The sequence below is a fragment of the Plectrocnemia conspersa genome, unplaced genomic scaffold (genome assembly GCF_051122295.1).
Source record: "Plectrocnemia conspersa isolate PC_06_02 unplaced genomic scaffold, ASM5112229v1 ptg000006l, whole genome shotgun sequence".
NCBI lineage: Eukaryota > Metazoa > Arthropoda > Insecta > Trichoptera > Polycentropodidae > Plectrocnemia > Plectrocnemia conspersa.
In genome coordinates this window covers 4,630,123-4,637,838 of record NW_028277170.1, presented here as the reverse complement: position 1 = coordinate 4,637,838, position 7,716 = coordinate 4,630,123, and the positions used below count along the sequence as shown (strand labels likewise).

The following is a 7,716-nucleotide window of genomic DNA, read 5'->3' as shown; positions in this document are numbered from 1 at the left end:
ATTACGTATAATATTATATAATTTATTACCAATATATGTCACTGCAGATAGAGCCAGTTTTTTTAATGATAACGCATTTTTTTATAAATAAAAGTTCGAGTGCCTCTGCCGGGGCTCGAACCCGCAACTTCAGAGGGACTAGTTTGAGACGTTATTCCTTATGTCAAAAATATATTGAAAATTCACTTAATCGAATATATTTCGATTTTTTACTTTCATTTTTCAGTTTGAATATTTGTAACATCAAATTCGGTTTGATTGGGTATTGCATTGAATATGTGAAAGAAGCAAATACAATACATTTGTATTAGTTTCAAACGAGCGATAAAGCAGCAGAAACTGCTAATAAATTTAAGTATTTTTCGTGTGTGTAATGTTAATAATTGTAGTGTAATGATGATTCCAAAACCAATTACGATCCATAACAATCCGAGAGCCTGAACAAAAGTTAAGCGTTAGTAATTCAATAGTTGGACCTCTCAAAATATATAGGAAAACAAAAATGTGCGATTTAACAGGGAATTATATTTAGAGATATACACATTTAAATAAATACAAAAATTTTTTCGTGCATCTGTGTAAGGTAAATCTTCGGGATTTTTATTCGGAAAATGATTCGTTGTTGAGAGGTATTCATAAGGTGTTCACTGTTCTGACCAATGCTTGCTCGCTACCGTTCGCTGGCATTTAATCTGTCCAACAGTAATGCACAAACAATTAATTTTATTGAATTTGTCCTTAAAACAAAATAACGACAAATGGGTTCCGCACAAACTGAATAAAAACAAAAAGTCACCGGAAACGATATATTTTGAAGTCGGTTCGCACAATTGTTGGAAATAAACATGACCGAAAATTAAAAATCTCGCAAAACCGAAATATGCTCATTAATTTAGAGTGTTATTTTTAAAATAATTGAGAACTTTTAAATATCTGAACTGATAATAATAGCGATTTTGAACCAACAGCTGGGAAGAAGAAAAAAACAGTTTCTTTTGATTACTTCGTTAATAAAAAATATGTTGTATGTGTGCGCATATAAATACATTTTTCATCACTTTTTTAGTATACATTTGATATGAGTCTTTATGTCTATTTTATGAGGTTTTTCATGTAACACATCGATTAATAATTAATTAATTAGTAATTTTGAGAATGGTAGCCGTTCTTAGATTGATTGCTATTATTATTATATTAAGTTATTCTGATTATATTATGCTGTTTGTATCGTTTGAATGCTCATTTAAAAAATATTTCAACAATTTTATTCAATAATGTATGGAGTGGTGTGTGACGTGGTGATAATCAAAAGAAAAAATAATAAATGGTAATAATTATATTATTCGAACGAGTGAGCGTCGATTAGAATAATGAACACCCCATGAATAACTCTCAACGAATCTATTTAATATGTATTTAGAGCGGCGAACAAAACGGGAATAACGATATAGTGGTGGCGGAGAGCACGCTTGGCTTGTGTTGAGATCTGATAATGTTGTGAGCCCAACCAAACAAGTTGTCCCTAAAACACATCAATAATGATAATAAACTGCTGACATACGAATCGACCAGTTGTACCAATCTTGATGGTAAAACAATAACAGTAATGCTATTCGAAAAAAAATATTCTGATCATCTGTCAAAATAATTCTTACCGCTTAATATAAATTCTGACCATTCCAATTAAAATTTTAACCGCTTAATATAAATTCTGGCCGCTTATATTCTGACTTTTTAATATAAATTCTGACCACAACTATATTTTTAGTAAACTGTTTTTTTATGTAGCGTGTAGCGTATAGGTAAATAAATAGATCGCATTTTTCCCACGGGCAACACTGCGGACGGTCGTTGCTGTTCGAGCGTGTGGGCACACCGGCAAAATTAATACTCAACATGGCGGCACGTCGCGGGTGCGTCGTCGTGTCGCGGTGAGTTTTCATCCCTTCTGAGCGCTCAGTTCCTCTCGGGCGCGACTCATCGACGGCGGCAACCCTTCCGAGCCCCTCGGCTGGGGCGCCGGTGTCTTGCGCCGAGCCTCGCCCCCCCCGATTCTCCTGCGAAGAAAAAAAAAGAACCAGACAATCCCGGGGCCCCGCGCGCGTTGCTACGCCCTCCGGTCTAGCGGCTCGATCGATCCCCCACCCTTTCTCGACGCCGGCCGGACTTGCACAAATGCACTTCAGTCTTTGCTCAGTGCGCCGGTCGCCGTGCAACACTCGCCGATCGATCGATTCGCTCCTGTGTTTTCGAACATCTGCGAGTCTTAACAACAGAAACGGTAGCCATGTTTTAAATTTTATCTATACACTAATAACGAAAATGGTCGGCCACAACGCGCGTTTTTTGTTTCGGTTGATTTGAATTCGGGCGCACGGATTAACCCTTTACGGTCGAAAGAATAACTGATGAGTCCACACAAGAGATATTAGATTCAATGAAAACTTGTCAAGTATCACATTTCGATATGTTTTGCATTAAAGATTTTAAACAACCGTCAGATTAAAGTCGCAATTAATATAAAACTATCCGGCTGTTCTTATTGATAGTTCACCTTTTATGTCAATCATCTTGTTCGTATATAATATAGCTTACCTCTAACCAACGTGTCAGTTATATGATTAGATTTCATAATTTATTGTCAGTGGTATTAACCCTTTTAATACTTGAACAATAAAAATAAATATGAACAATTAAACATGTTATGATTAATTGTTTATATCAAATACGGAGACTCAAATTTTTTATCTTTTCTACTTATTTTTTGTTAGTATTATATTTATTCCGTTGATGTTACCTTCTAAAGTTGTTGAAATCTCAAAATGTACTTTCGGAAGCAGCTTGGCTGTTAGACTTAACCCTATACAAATTTATCGAAAATGCATCAACAAGTGATAATCTGAAATCAGGATGTCTGATGAGTTTGGTAGATGCAATAATGTTTCATTTAAAGGTTCGATCGTATTGCATTGTGTTGTGCAAGATAATAGACCTTTTCGATTGGCCGTTTCCGGGACTCTTAACTGTCAGCTGTAATGCTTTCTCCAGGATTGAAAAATGTAATGAATTATACCAAGCTCAGACTTTCGAAAACATATTTTGTATATAACCTATATTTTTTTAAATTTAATGTTAATTTAATTACATATAACCAATAATAAACAAAGAAATTAAAATAAATTAATAAATTCTGAACAATCATGTGGTGATAAATTATTTTAAAATTGTATATCACCAGTGGCGTAGCCAGGATTTTGCCAAGGGGGAGAGGGGTGTTAATAAAAATAACGAAAAATTGAAAAAAATATTCCTTATTTAATTAAATTTAAATATATTTTCACCAAATGAACAAATATATTTTATTAATATTTATAAAGTAAGCAAAAAATACAAATTTAATCTTCGCGTATTAAATTATATTTTGACGTCCGCAGGGGGGGGGGGGGCTGAACCATTGAACACCCCCTTTCGCTACGCCACTTTATATCACCATTTATAAACAGTAATTACGTAAAATTGTATACTATTGTTGCCCCCCTTTAGCCTTCAATATTGTTAAAACATGGATTCGACGAGTTCGTGGTCTAATTCGCAGTGGCTAACTCTCATAAGTTATGAAATCGATTTTCTTTTCTAAATCATTATTTGGGTTCTCAATCGAATATTCGATTATTCTCCCGATTTTCAACTATATGGATATTCGGATAATTGATCGAATATTTGTTTATACTGTCTCGAATGAAATTTGAAAAATCTAAGAATGAAACAATTTGTATATTTGATTATTTTTGCAACACAACACATGTTGTCGTTTTTTTCTTTCAAAATATCCATGTGCCTTTATTTTATTTCAAAATGAAACACAATGAGAAGCCTTTTCTCAACAAAAATGTGCTTTTACGCATTCGAAAAACATTTGTGAATAGAATGTTTATCAGCCATTTCTACTATAACCGAAATTTACAGAATTCGTTCGTTGAAAGAAACAAAATATTTGAAAGGCCCCACCCTGTAACCCTTATCCCAGAAACAGAATTGCGTCGCATATTTTTGTGAAGTTCGTGTTACGTTTTCGTATTTTTTGTTTTAAGGCGCAAAGATTTTACTTCAATCAGTTATTAAATTATGGATTTAAAATGTTCCGTCAATTTTGCTGAATTAATTGATTCGCAGCTGATCTTAATTCTACTGATTTAATAAAGCTGAAATGACTTCCCTGATCAAAAAGTATGTGATAATAAATTAAGGATTTTCTGTTCGACGCTATCATTGATCAATAATTCCCACAGCATTGTTTTATGCATAATTAATTAATAAATAATTTTTTTTAAGTAAATAATATGCTACTGGCAATTAATTGATTTTTTCCACTAATAGGTTAAATAAATTAATATCGGTAAAAACGGTTTATGTAATTATCTATCCGTGCGTTTTATTTATTTTTTTAATATGAAATTTGTAATTCACTCGGATTAGCGCTAACGTTATTAACTGGTTAATTTCAGTAATTGAAAATATACTACAATCTCTCATACTTTTGCCATATCATAATTGACAGAAATATTTAATATAGAAAAAAAACATCTGCTGGTCATCTCCGGGTTGTTCGTAAAACATTGTAGTGCAAACAATGTTGGTTCTTCATTTCGACCCTAACGTTAGTCCGATTATTGAGTGTAACAATTTCCGGCTGTTTATTTTCTGCTAACGATCTATGTATGTAAGGCATCATCATTGTGCTTAGTCAAAGCTAATAGTTACTTTGTGTTTTTCTCGCAATATGTGCTGAGTATGGCTTATAGATTATGATGATGTTACAACTGGCGTGATTTTATCTTTCTCCAAAATGTAGCTGCGTCTTTTCCCCTAAAAAAGAGCTTTTCAATCCTCAGTTTTCGTAAGAGTAATCGCATTTTTGTTGTCTGAAATGTCCCTTATGTCCGAGTAAGTGTCGTCGGGCTCATCATCAGATTGCATTTCCTGAATCCATGCATGTTAAACTCAATAGTTATTACTATGTTCACTCATATTTCTAAAAAATATTAGCGAAATCTAAAATAAGAGTATAAACAAAGAAACATAACGGATCGATACTTTTCTTTTCAAATGCCGTTAAAACATTCACTTTTATCATATAAAATAATATGACAAAAATAGTAGCATGAAATGTCACGCGTATGGCTATTGTCCTCCAGGTGTAATTCTTTTGAATAAACGACGTCAGACTTACACGGATAAAGATCTAACCTTTACTACATAGAAAAGTATCATAAGATACACAGACTAAAAACACTTCCATTCCAGTCCTACAATAGTGAAGCAATATTGTATTCAAGTGCTCAATCCTGCGCATCGTCATGCAAGAGAAATGAAAATTTTCTATTGCTCAGTGCGGTAAACAGGCTTCGCAGTTCTAAATGCATTCTGTCAATTTTTCAACAAAATTTCTCAGCTTAAACTTGTAGTGGGTTATATCGGGCGAAAACTACCAAACGGTTTCTCCTAATGTTTTGGAACTTCTTTATTTTATCCAACCTCTGTGAAAACTGCTTATAGTTGCACGTTATAAACACGAAATGGATCACTTATGTATCGCAAAGGTAGCCCAGAATAAACGTCGATTTTATTGTTATTAAGTTCGAGCGGGACCCATTTTCCAGAAATAAGACTTACTAATGCATAACTTTCGTGCAAGCTCTAGTGTTGATCGTTATTAACTGAAATAAGGCCACGCTGTTCAGCATTTTTTTACAATAGCGTATTCCGATTGCAATTCGAAGAAGAAACCTCTAAAAAAACACATTTAGTATCCACTACAAAATAATTATTAGCTCAATTTATAATTCACAAAAATAAAAATATTAATTATTTTTCTAGCAACATTATATATTACAACTGATAATTTCTTAATTTAGAATTTAGAGAATATATTTGTATCATGATACAGATTTATTGTTTTTCTTTTAGTTCCTTATTCGCTATCAGACTTTGCAATTATTCTAACTATATTTATCTTGTTTACTTACTAGTCGTAAGTAAGGAGGTGGTGCTGTTCCCAAACCATTGCCGTATGTTAGTAAACTACAAGCGAGAGTTTTCCTTTATTTATTGTCCGTATTAATGCTCGATTTCTTTGTTCATCCGCGTCACCACTTTAACATTTTTGACTTTGCCCTTCATATTGTTACGGAGCATTTATCTGTAGATCTACATTTCAAAGGCTTCTAGACGCCTTCTCCTGTGTTTTTTCATCCGCGTCACCATTTTAAGATTTTTGACTTTGCCCTTCAAATTGTTACGGAGCATTCATCTGCAGATCTACATTTCAAAGGCTTCTATACGCCTTCTCTTGTGTGTTTATGCTTCTATTCCGTATAGAAGGTCAAAAATTACAACACTTCACAATTATCATTATTAAAAGCGAATTCATGTATTGTCCGTAAAAACCTTCATTCGGATGAATGTTGTACTTGCTTTTATCTCTAGTGTGTGATACCTGTCTATACTCTAGAGAAGGGGTTGTTAACAACATGGGTCCGCGATCAGGATTTTAAATAGAGATCTGAAGCATTAGGGAACTTAATTAAAAGTTTTGATTGTGATGAAATCAAGGATCAATTTGTACTGTATTGATGATGCTGATCTAACATATGATGTACACATAAACTACTTACTATATAGTTAGTTCAATTAAAAACTCACGAAGAATTCTGGTGTTCATGTTATCGAGTGAGACACCGCTTATTTGTATCCCTTCGTCCATTAAAAATCATATGGGATAAAATACAACTTTGTCAACTCACAACTGTATTTATTTATTTATTTATTTATTAAAATTATAACCATCGTGACCTGACAGGCAAACCTAATAAGTCACGATAGTCAAAAGTACTAATACATAATAATACATACAAATATAAACAAGACAAAACAACAGACACAAATCACCTCAACAGGTGTGCATTGTCCCATACGAATTGAACCAAAACTCCATAAGTGCAAGAGAAAATGTCAATATTACTATGGACAGAATTGAGCAGATAAATGGCCTTGGCCAGAGAAGAGTTGGCAAGTGCTCCAGTTCTACACTTAACAGGCAAGAATAGTGGACGCGACCGAGAACTATATCCACCTTCAGGAGCCCACATTTGAAGCTGCTCGAGCACTGAAGGATTGTCTACGATGCCCTTGAGCAATTTCCAGAAGTGTTTAATTACATAAACACTTCTGCGAGTCGACAAAGAAACGTATCCCAGGGCTCCCAAAATAAAAGCACTGGGAAACAAGAACGGATAATACCCGTATTCCTTCAAGTATAAATATCGAAGAAATTTACGTTGTACTTTTTCCAGCTTCAATTCATTACATTGACTCATTACGCCTGGGATCCAAATGATGGAGCTAGTTTCTAGTATGCTGCGGACTAGAGTATCATAAAGAGTGCGCAATACTAAAGTATTCCTAAAGTAACGCGCATTTCTCAAGATAAAACCGAGCATTTTTAAGGATTTGCTATGAGTCTCTGCAATGTGCTGGCTAAATTTCCAACGTTCTTCGAAAGTCACTCCTAAATCCTTAGTTGAAATATATTCTGATAATTCGTCGCATACTCTCGCTTTTAAACATGGTTTTAATATCATAATAATATTAGGGGTTATTTTGATCGCCACTGGTAGTAAAAGTATCAAAATACAGCACACATTCAAAGCACTTTAG

General features: G+C 33.8%; 1 protein-coding gene across 2 annotated transcripts in view; it reads left to right on the top strand.

The window, feature by feature from the left end:
- Window positions 1-1,840: 1,840 nt before the first annotated feature.
- The window catches only part of Unr (cold shock domain-containing Unr), a 28,121-nt gene continuing 22,245 nt past the window's right edge, over window positions 1,841-7,716 (top strand). The window contains exon 1 of one of the 2 annotated variants that reach the window (XM_088187870.1): window positions 1,841-1,931. The gene's annotated coding sequence lies outside the window, so the exon portion shown is untranslated. The remainder of the gene's footprint in view (window positions 1,932-7,716) is intronic. The other variant, XM_088187871.1, reaches the window with a different exon arrangement.